The sequence below is a fragment of the Terrapene carolina genome, unplaced genomic scaffold (genome assembly GCF_002925995.2).
Source record: "Terrapene carolina triunguis isolate 2854851 unplaced genomic scaffold, T_m_triunguis-2.0 Scaffold247, whole genome shotgun sequence".
Classification (NCBI taxonomy): domain Eukaryota; kingdom Metazoa; phylum Chordata; order Testudines; family Emydidae; genus Terrapene; species Terrapene triunguis.
This window is the reverse complement of record NW_020664598.1, coordinates 3,876,651-3,888,713: the sequence shown is the minus strand read 5'-3', so window position 1 is coordinate 3,888,713 and position 12,063 is coordinate 3,876,651.

Here is a 12,063-nt window from a genome sequence, read left to right as displayed (position 1 = left end):
AAGAAGTCCTCAGCTCTGAGCCTGGCACTAACAGTGATTCCCCGTGATGGCCTTGGGCAAGTCACTTCTCTTCTCCGCAGGAACGGATCTCCACTTAAAATTTAGGTCAACATAGCTTTGGCGTTCAGGGTGTGAAAAATCCACCCCAACCCCACCCTGAGCACTGTAGCTAAGCCAACCTAACCCCAGGTGTAGACACTGTTAGGTCAGTGGAAGAATGTTTCCATCAACCTAGCTACCTCACTTAGGGAGGTGAAGTCCCTACTGCAACAGAAAAACCCCTTCCATCACTGGAGTCCATGTCTACGCTATGGGGTTATCGCGCAATTGCTATGCCGCTATAGCACCCATAGTACAGATGCGGCCTCAGTTTCCCCTAGTATAAAACTGGGACAGTATTGCTCCCTTGTCTCACCAGGGCGTGGTGAGGATTTCAGTGAGGGAGTCCCAGTTTTCAGAAGGGCTAAGCATGCACCACTGCAGCTGAGATCGACGGGAGACGCGTTCAGTCCCTACTAGTCTGTCTAGAATAGATCCTTTCAGGCCGTACTATCTGACCGCCTGTGCATTAGAATGGGTGAAGCTGGGAAGAGGAAAGGTGCTCTGCAAAGGCTAAAGACAATGCGATTATCTCCCCACCTCATAAGATTGTCATAAATTCCCCCCCCCCCCCCCTTCACAAAACCTCCCCGAACAGGTAAGACGGGAACAATTTTCCCTTTGCAGAGCGGTATGGGTTTGATTCCAATCAGATTAGATTCCTACCTTCACCCAGCCCAGCCCTAAACCCTACAGATCAGCCAATTTGCTAAAGGAGGGAGGGACGGACAGGGGAGGGCTAGAAGCAAAAAACGTATTTAGATAAGCCAAACGATGGCACGAGCGGGTTGGCTTATCTAAATATATTTGGTTGGCTAACCAGGCCCATGCATTTGGGGGGTGGAGGGGTGAACACCAAGGACAGAAGGGGATCATGCAGGGTGGTAGAACAAGGCCAGGAAACAGCTCTTGCAGGGGAGATTTGTCAGGCTGTGGACCTCAGGGAAGGGGTGCTGGTCCCGTCACCTGGATCATTGGACTAGACAAGGCACTGGAGAGCAGAGTGTAACTGCCAGCCCACCCCCTCATTCACATTGGCCCTGCTGCTGGGGTGGTACAAGGCCTCTCCAGGGACCGGGTGCAATGGCACGCACGCTGCGAGGTTGGAGGAAAGGGCTGCAGGTGCTCGTCAGCCCCATCCGTGGCCCCACGAAGTCGCGAGACCTCCTCGTCAACCTCCTCCTGGCCCTGGCCAAACTCTCCATCTACACTACCAGGAGGACGATGCTAGACAAGGGGGTGCTCTGCGACTGTGGGGCCTGTTTCCGTTCCTCCCTAGTTTCACGCATCCGGGCAGAGTTCCACTGGGCAGCATCCGCTGGCTCCCTCGACACCTTTGAGGAGCAGTGGGCGCTGTCCGGGGTTCTCTGCTCGGTGTCCCCATCCGGTACCCTCGTTTTGAACCTATGACCTTCACCTCAGTCCCTGTTTTTCTCATTTGTTGTTCCCCGTACTCATTTGGTCCCTGGGTCCAGTGGTCCCTCCCGCTAGGCTGGGGGAGGGGCCTTTAGAAGTGGGCGGGCGCAAGGGTTTTCCAATAAGACAAGCACCGGGTAGGTTCTCAACAAGGCCCCTCCCAAGGGCCTGGTAAGAGGAATGCTTGTCCTCAGAGTCAGGCCTTCCCACTGGCAAAGGGGAGAATGCACAGGTTGCTCCCTGGCTCTCCGGCTCTGCCTCACCCACTCAGACGGGATGCGACACTGCCAGGCAAAAGGAGGGGAGAAGAAACCTATTCACAGTGCTCCGGGAGGAGAGGAAGCCTTGAGATACCCTGCACTTCCCTAGCACCTTTCATCAGATCTCTGTACAAAAGTAAAGGCACTGTCACCGCAGCCCTGGTGGAAGGGAAATATTAGCCTCCTCTTTAGCAGATGTGGAAACTGAGGCACATGACAACGTCAGGCCTACCATTTGAAAAGTGCCCAGGGATTTTGGGTGCTCCACTTGAGACACACTGGGCCAGATTTTCCAAAGAGCTCAGCCCCCAGCATCTCCCACGTGCTGAGCGGTCTGGTTTTGCAAATCTGCCCTAGGAGCCTAAATAGGAGCCAAACTCTTTGAAAATCTGGCCCAGACAAGCTGGCGTTCAGAGTAGCCGACCACTCCCAACTCCAGTTGAGGCCAACAGGAATGGGAGATGCTCGGTGCCTCTGAAGATCAGTCCCCTGGTGTCTCAAACTGGGCCTCCAAAAACAGAGGCATTCAAAGTTAGTGGCCACTCTTCAAAATTGAGGCCAGGGTCTCAGAGGCCAAACTTCCACTGACTTTGAGGGGAGCATCTCCCGTAGCAAGGACTGCGTAAGGCTGCACGACTGAGCTCAATGCAGTAAAAACAAACCTGCAATTACTGCTTGCTGACGACATTGCTGAGGGGGCTGTGGATTGGACCCCGCCCTAGCGTCCAACCACCTCCACATCCTTCACACACACCCGAAACGCGATGGTGGTGACAGACAAATCACTGCACGCACATTACATCCAGCCAGATGCGGCCAATGCTGATAGCACATTATCAGTGACTGTGGCTATTCATCACAATGGGACAGCAATCATCCAAGGCAGCCTGGTCAAATTGGAAGTCTCCCAGAAATCCCTAAGACAGGCAGAAAGTGTCTGTCTGAGTCACACATGTGACGGAAATGCCAAGGATGGCTCATCAACTGGAAAAAAAGGAGAAGCTTCTAAAGTTCAAATAACACGTTGAGAGAAGCCACAAGAATTCGTAGCTCATGAGCCACCAAGAGGGAGAGCAAACAACGTCTGTTCCCTGGTCATCAAATCGCCAAAGTCCAAGGGGATGGATCCTGCAAGGTGCTGAGAGCATGCAGGAAATTGCCAAGTATCCTTAATTCCCACCAGCTTCAATGGGGTCTGAAGGCACTCAGCGCCTGGCAGGATCTGGGCCTAAATGATGGCTTAGAGAGGATGTCAAGTTGAAACCATATGTTGCTATGAAATTAACTAGAACAAATTCCCTTTGATTGCCTACAGAATGAAACGGCAACACCAAACCGGATGGAAACTGAAAATAAAAGCCTCTAGAAAAGGGAACTGAAATCCCCAAATAACTGAGTTTAGTGCTGGGAAACCAGCCTCTAAAAAAGGGAACCTCAATAGCCAAAAGAGAACTAAGAGAAGCCCAGGTCGATGCAATGAGCGTGCTGCCAAGAGAAACGCCAAAAATAAATGAAGCTACTGGGAACAGAGCTGAACCTGAGCTGCAAACACCAGGGGAGAACTAAGGGCTTGTCTACACTTAAAGCACTCTAGTGGCACAGCTGTAGGGCTTCAGTGTAGATTCTACCTACGCTGACAGCAGGGATTCTCCTCTTGGCATAGTTAATCCACCTCCCCGAGAGGCAGTAGCTAGGTCGACGGAAGAATTCTTGCATTGCCTAGCGCTGCGTACACCGGGACTTCGGTTGGCTTAACAGCGCTGCTCAGAGATGTGGATTTTTCACACCCCGACTGACATAGTTAACCCGACCTAATTTTCTAGTGCAAACCAGGCCTCAGACGACAACCATATAGTTATCGCAGATCGGAGGGGTGCATATGGCAGATTGCATTCATTACATCCTTCCTGCTCCCCAAGGAAGGACAGGTGACAGCAACTCCCGGTGCACTCCCCCAGGGTTTCCACCAGGGCAGGGCAGCTTTCGAATCCACCAGCAGTCAGTTGGGCCAGGAAACTGCATAACTGTTCTGACAAGAGCCCTTGGCTCTTCAGGTAGAGCTGCCCCACGCCAGCCTCCCTACAGCAGAGGGATTGGGGCTGCTTTGGCCTGCCACAATTCCCCCCTTCAGTGGGCTTTCTGCCCTACGTGTTACACTGGCGGGAGCCGCTCTGCGCCCCTGGCTGAATCCGGCCTTCCGTCTACGCCTGCCCCCAGGTTTCTTGGGAGAGACAAGCCCCCCACAAGCGATCCGTTCCTTCTATTGGATTCGGATTGCTGGCTGGGAAACACTCGTTCTCACAAGAGGGAAAGAGTAATACAAGTTAAATGCCTGAATGCAGATCAGGCCAGACAAGTTTTATCCAGTGCCAGGCTGAACAAGCCAAAACATATTGCCATCCACCCAGGAACAAACAAACTCGTCCAGCCAGGAGATCTGATAAAAGCAGTGGGACAGCTGGCAACACTAACTGCAAGACAGTACCCGTCAGTGCAGAGATAGCCTTATCTCCTCAGCTGCCAAGATGGGACACGCATCCCCATCTACTATGCAAGAGCAGTGCAAGGCCTGTGGAGGCCTGTTGTCTGGTCCTGAGCCTGCTTGGAGCACCTTAGTACAGCACAATTTCTAAGGGGTGTCTCTAGGACTCGCTGCATCTCGTTAAAACTGGGGAGTGAATAGTCACTGAACAGCTCCATGGTACCATCTCCCCGTGGATCAGGGACCAGAAATTACTAAAACACGGTGCCATCTAATCTGGACACAGAGCTAAATGACATCAGCTTACCCCGCTGCAGGAACAGAGCACAGTGGCTACAATAGATTGAAACAGCAGAGGGAGCTCTTGCTGCACCAGCCAAAGGGCAGGGGGAGAGGTGGGGGGAGCCCCTCTGTTTTTAGCAAGGGAGGGGGCTGTGCTGCTCCACTGGCACGCCCCTCATTTTAACCCCTGCCGTAGCACCACCAAGGAAAGGCCCAGTGGGAAGAAACAAAGCACAAGCTGCAGGGCCTGTTGGGAAAGGAATAAATAGCCCCTGAGCTACTTAGATTGTCAGCTCCTTGGGGCAGGGCCCATCTCTTTGTGCTGTGTTTGTACAGCGCCTGGCACAGTGGGGTTCTGGTCCAGGGCTGGGGCTCCTAGGTGATACAGATAACAAATCAGAACAGGAAGCGTACGGGCTGAAATGATTGCTAGGCTGTGCCAGCATTGCCCGAAGTACAGTACAGGGTCATGGAGATTTTGTGGCGTGAGGGTTTAATTGGCGCAGGGACCATGTTCGTACAGCACCTTGCACAATGGGGTGCAGGCTAGGAGTGGGGCTGTTAGGCACCATGGCAATAAAAATAAATAATAATATTAATCATGGGCCGGATCCTCATCGGCTGTGAACCAGTGTGGCTCCACTGACAGCAGCAGAGTTATGGTACTTTAGCCCAGCTGCGGATCTGGCCCCATGTTTGTGTCTAGGGAGGATTTATAGTTTGTCATGCTCTTGGGGATCCCCCAGCTTTAGGTGTCACCTAAGATATAAACCAACGGATTCCATCACTCTCGACCCAACCCCATGCTCAACTCACGGGGGGCACCCCACTATTCATAGTCTCATAGGGCTTAAGGCCAGAAGGGACCACCAGTCATCTAGTGCAACCTCAGACCACCACCACCACCACCACCCAGCACCCGCACACTAGACCCAACAATTATTCACCGATCCCCACTCACCCAGAGTGACCCTTCTGGGGGATTGCTAGGGCAGGTAGGAACAGACACCCCCATGTCACAGCTCACATGGGAGCAGCTGAAGGAATAGCAGCTTGCTTGCTGGGAAATACAAAGGGCTTCTAGTTCTGATTGGGCCAGCTGCCAGAGAGCCTACGCAGCAAACACCATGCACATGGGCACACAAACTACAGCTGCCCCAGAAGGCCTTCAAGCAGGATCCACTCAAAGTCCTGCCTGGGGGGAGGAGGGGTCTAGGATTAATATGGCCTACACCAGTTCTCCAAAGGCAGGAAGCTGGGGGCCACCGAACCCCACCTGGAGAGAAGTGTGCACCTATGCAGGTACATTTCAGGTATCTCCTCCTTTAAGGCTTCTCTGCCTTTTTTTTGTGCCCCACGCCCAGCTCTCTTGCATCTCCCAGCTGCTGGGCTGCTTCCTCTTCAGTCAGCAGCCACACCCCCGCTGTCCCTTAGCAGCAGGCAGCCGGGGCTGAAGCTGGCAGCATGTGGCCAATGGAAGGGGGCGAGGCTCTAGCACAGCCAGGATAGATAGTGCTGACAGCAGTGGAACAGCCTCCTCCAGCTGCTTCCCAGTCCTGACTTAGGCCAGGACTGAAGTTTCTCAGGGAGCCTCGGGCAGGATAGCAGGTATGGGATTTTCAGCTGGGGCCAAGGACTGCCAGTCAAACTCAAACTAGATCGATGCACAGCTCAGACCGTATTCGAGCAATGGGGCATTTAGAGGCGGTAACTCCTAGGACCTCCCTTAGCTCCATGTAAAAGCCAGACTGCATAGGTCTGACTTTCTGAGCTTCCCAGACGGTCGTGGGACTAAGCATCCCCAAGAGTAGCTCTGCTATTTCACACGTGATTGCCACCGCGACCTATAGAGGTATTTACCATCCAGACCTGGTGATTCGCTGCGCTTGGTTTTCTTATGCTGCTCCGTAACTTCCACCTTGGAGGCTGTACTCTGTGCTAAGGGCAGACTTTGCTCATGAAATATGCTTTTGCAATAGGAATTCCACCCCCGCCATCATCCTTTATGGTAAAAATGGATAGCAATAAATCAAAGAAATGCATTTAACCTCTCTTCTACTTCCCCCGCTCCCCCAATCCCTCCCTCCCCTCTCTGGCAGTGGCATGACTCAAGCCATCTGGTTTCTAACAGAGAATCCATTTACCTTTTCAATAGCCTCCCTCTGCCTTTATCATTTGCAGTGGGCACTTCACCAGCAAAGCATTTGTCCCAACCTGGGCCTCCAATCCTGCAAGCTGCTCCGTGCTTCAGCAACTTCAGTGAGGCTCCCCCAGCCAGATCCGGGCCTGGCTTTGTACACAGGATTTCCGCTCTTAAAAGAGGCTCACTTAGCCCTAATGAACTCCCACGCTTAACCTGACAGAGTTTCACTCTCCCCGGTTCATTTCTGGTTTAGAGGAACACAACCCATCCCTGCTCCTCAGTCTCCAGGCCGAGTTTGTGAGCTGGGCTTTCAACAAGTCTCCTTGCTGTACTCTTCAGCCTGTTACTGGGTATCTTCGTCGCCATGTTAAAGTCTTCCATCCTTCGTAAAGCTCACTAACTCCCGCCCCTCTGCAAGAGCAAATTCAATTGTCCTCTTTCCCACTGTATGCACCATCTTCTCCTAGCGTCCGCGGCTGAGAGGCAGACAGAAAGAGGGGGACTGCCAGGGATTCTTCAAAGGCACCAGGGGACCCCTTGGGCGGATGACTCGGCGGGAGCGTTTGCACAGGAGAGGGGGAGAACGGATGCTGATGTTCACCTCCAAATGCCCATAACATTCACTTCCTCTGCTTCCCTGTCTCCCTGGCCCATCTGCTACTAGATACTACTCTGAAAAGGTTTTCAATCCGGAGAGCTGAAAGCACTTTAAGAAAGGCAGTAAGTGTCATTATCCCATCTAGGCACAGAGAGGGGAAATGGCTTGCCCAAAGTCACCCAGCAGGACAGTGGCAACTCGGGATTCCCAGTCCAGTTCCCCAGCTTCTCAGCAGACTCACGCTAGCATGACTGCAGCATGGTTTCCCTGATCACAAGGGACCCATCATCCTACAGTAAAAGAAACCTGCTGCATTAAGAATTTACAGTGTGGAAGAAAAGGGACTGGACAGCTCGTGAACATGCTCCTTATTGCACATCAGTCCCCTAGGAACTGCTGACAGAAACTCCTATTAGACGAACGGGGAAAAGCCCGAAACCTTCAACTCTGTCCCTGGCTCTTAAATAGCAACCCTCCATGGGGGAAAGCATTGAAAACTCTTCCAGAGGTGGGGGATAGCCGAGGTCAGGGAATAGTGAGGCTTCAAATCCAGAAGACTGTGTAAGACGCATGGACAGAGGTGATGTCAGGAGAAGAGATGCTGGCTCTGTTTCAAGGGAAAGTAGCAGCAGCAATTCAGCCAAAAATCCAGGAACTGTCTGCTGCAGTCAGCTAAAGGAGGCACATGGGAAGAGAACAAAGGCACTGCAGTACAGAGTCTGCAAAAGTGAGTGGTACAGCATAACGCATCACAGATCAAGCAGTAACCTAGCTGGGGAAACAGAACCCACCCTTACAGGCTACATCTGAAGATCTAGCACCCAGTATGGTGAAATGCTCGGTAGGAGGTGTCAGAAGATGGCGACAAGCAATACTGCTTGGATCATACATAGACAATTATTCAAAACCAAAAGAGCCTGTGGTGGGGCGGGGGGAGAGGAAGGACTGATGTTCCTGGGGAGATGCACAGAGAACCACAGCTGAGCCCTGGCTGCTAGAACTTTCTTCCACATGATCTTTGGAGTCAGCTGAGGCAATCCCAGATGCAAACATTCTTTCTTTCTGATTACTGTGCATGTAATTCTGTGTGTCTGTGATTCAAGTGCACAACTTCATAGATCTTTCGAAACTGACGAATATTCAATAGCCTTTCTCCTGCCTTCCCACCACTGCCCTCTGCTGGATGGAAAGCATCAGAGCTGCTCAAACGTGTGTGCACGCCTCCCTCTCTCAGTCCTAACTCTGAAGTATATTCTCTGTTACTAGTAGTGCACAAACAATGAAGTGCTCCAGTTTGCGTGTGGTGACATCCTCAGCTAGCAACCGCAAGCCAATGGTTATACTTCATAATATTAGTATGTAAGAGGGAATGTTTTCTAGGTTGGAGTTAGTAATAATATGGAGCTTTTCAGCTCATCATCAGTTCAAATCTGGTCCAGGAGAGTGTTGGCTGAGAGGCATGGCCGTCCTCCTAACTACCTGTGTAGAGTCAAGTCAGGTTTTCATCCCAGAGACAATGTCCCACATGACATAAACCACCACTGTAAGCGCAGCACAAATGAGCTCCCAGCTGCAAACCAAAGCTCTCTTAATTTTACTGAAGCACATAGAAGGGGATAGCATCAGTGTGACGTGGAATGGATTCAAACGGGTATGGAGGAAAGGCCCTGTGTTAGGTTTGCGAGAAGGAACAGAAGGTGTTCAGTAGGAAGCCATACGTATAGGTGCTGTGTCTGGGTTCATCCAGCATCTTCACTGGTGATCCAGAAGAAGACCCAGACAGTGTTCTAATTCAATTTGCACATGCTACTAAATTGGGAGGAGCTGCAAACCCTAGGGAGGACAGAAAAAGAACACAACGGGACTCAGAATGACAAGAAATAGGAGCTGAAGTTCAGTGATCCAATCAGGACAATGCAACTGACAATATCTGGTGTGGGGAAGGGAGACAACCTAAACTGGTATTTAATGGGAGATACTTGAGAAAAGCAGTAATGCCAAAATGCTAAAGCTAGAGCCGATCAACAGCTTATTAGATATGGGTTTGAACTGATGTGGTGCCCACACCAAGAGTGTCAGTAAATTTGAACTGCATACACAGAAGCATCACCTCATGGAGCAGGGAAAGGATACACCCTTTCTATAAAGCTCCAGTGTGACTGTACCTAGAATACCAGGTTCCACTCTGGGTACCATGAAGATGTTAAAGATTCTCAGAAATGCAATAAGAGGCATAAGGGGCCAAAAAGACTGACTCATAAGGAAAGATGTCCATGTGTTTGCATTTGGAAAGGAAGATGATGTCTGTCTGTATCTGTACGAGTTTTTTCATGAAGTTGATGGATTTCCACTCCATACAGCTAAATGCAGTGCCTTGCATCAGACTAACATTGCTGCTACTCTGAAACCTGTCATAAGGAAAGATTACACTAGCTAATGTATAATGTACTGGAACCCAGTTGGGGGAGGATATGGCAGCTGTCACGTATCTGAGAAGGGCATAATAAGGGAGAAAGGGAAATGGCCAGACATGGTACAATGGAGTAATGGGATAAAAGTAAGAAACGAAATATGACGGTTGAACACCAAGAACTATTTCCCAACAATAAGGCAGATTAGTCTCTTTCATGGCTAGAGGCATTTAAGATCAGCCTGACAGAATGTGAGAGAACACACGTTGGACAGTGGGGTGAGACACATTAGATGTGACCTAATAGGTCATTTCCCTTTATTACACCCATGGGCCCAATTCTGCAGGCACTTACACGTGAATAACTCTACCTATCTGTAATCCCATACACATGAGTTCCGTGTGAGCCTGTGGGATTGGACTTTTATGACTGAATGGACACTGTAGGATTACTGGATTCTTCTTAGTGCTACAGCTGGTCCTTCAAGTCAAGACATGCTGGTGGGCAGAGATGATGCTTGGAGTGCCCCAGCCCATACTGTGCAGTATCCGTTCTACAAATAAGCAGAGGTCTTTAGTTTCCAGAATTGTCAAGTTGGCACCTTTCACCAGCATTACATTTTTTTTTAAAAGGAACTGTGTAGAGAACACATAATGTTCCCTCCAAGACCACTAGAGCACAGAAAATACAACCAGGGCTTACTAAGTGTCATAATTAGAGCCAGACTGGATTATTGAAGCAGTAAGGAGAAAAAGGACACATTGAATTTGATTTTTTTTCCAGGATTTTTTCCAGCAGCTGTTCAAATAAGGAGGAAAAGTACATTCCAAATTAAAAGAGAAAGGAATGCTGTTTAATGATGTATCCGGCCACTTTAAAGTAAACCAGGACGGGAAGCAGCTCACATTCTGGTTTTTATATTTTTAAACCTTCATTTCCTATAACGAGCTCTTACTCTTTACAGTAAATTAAATGCAAGAGAACTGCAGTAAGATTGAAGACCTCACAAAATTCAAAGGGAAAGGGAAACTATCCACTTAAAAAACTGTCTGAAAATCTCATACTTAATATTGTTACAAATAATTTTTGTTAAGGGTAAAGGGGAGGAGAAAAGAATTTCTCCCTCATTCTGCTTCTTTTACATATTTGGCAGCACTTTGTGGGCAGTCAGTTTCAGTTTTCCCTCTCTATATTCAAATCAGTTGTGGATTTAACTTACTTGTGTCTCCACAGCAACAGAAGAAAAATACTGAGATAGGAAAATGTCCTCAGAAAGCCAGTTTCCAGGGGAACTAAGGCAAGTTTAGTAGCTAAAATTACTGCTGACTCATTTTAAACTGATTAGATTTCAGGTTAGTATCCCTTTAAGGTTCCAGCAGCATCTGTGACTCAGCCCCTTGCACATACATTACAGTAGATGTCATTTTACAGCCCTGCAGATGGTGTGAACTTTAATATCTTAATATACAGGCTCAGTGTGGTCAAGCTGGCATTGCTGCTGGAGCGTGTACTTTAAATAAATCAGACGAAGGAAATGCTAAAGTTGCACCTGCATCATTTCAGATCTGTGCAATAAGTAACACAGAATGTTATTGAGCCCAAGAGAGAGGAGGGGGTGCATTAGCTATGAGTGGTTCAACTGGCAGCCTATGGTCCAAATCCAGCCCATGGGATGATTCTGTCCAGCCCCACACGATTTTGCTCTACAAGATGGGATCCTCCATGCAGCATGACCTCACACACACACTGTACTGCATGATTATGCTGTATGGAGGACACCATTTTGTAAACCAAAATGGCATCCTTTGCAAAGCATGACCTTAAGTGTGAGGTCAAGCCACATGGAGGATGCCATTTTACTTCTCTATGTTGCCTGTGGAAGTGCCACACAACTACGCCTGCGGCCCATATCAGTGAAAAGATTGGCCCACCGGCAACCAGAGATATTGAAAACAAATGTTGGAATTGCCCTACAGGATCAAACATGATGTCAAACCACATCAATACCTTGTCTCTAAAATGTCTACCAGAATTCTTCTTAATGAAGCAGTGAAAAAAGGAGAACCAGTTGTCAATTTATTTAGATTTCAGCAAGAGGCCACTAAAGAAGCAAAGCAGTCATGATGTAAGGGGTAAAATATAGTCCCGGTTAAAAAACTGGCTAAGAGCCAGAAAGCAAGGATTAGGATTAAATGATCAGTTTTCATCATGGCAGGTTAGCCATGGGGGCACCTCAAGATTCTGTACTAGGTTCTTTATTGTTTAATATATTTATTGATGGTCTAGAAAGGGGGTGAGTAGTGAGGTAGCAACACTAGCAGATGACAACGTTATTTCGGTTACTCAGGACCAGAGAGTCCTAACCAAGCTAG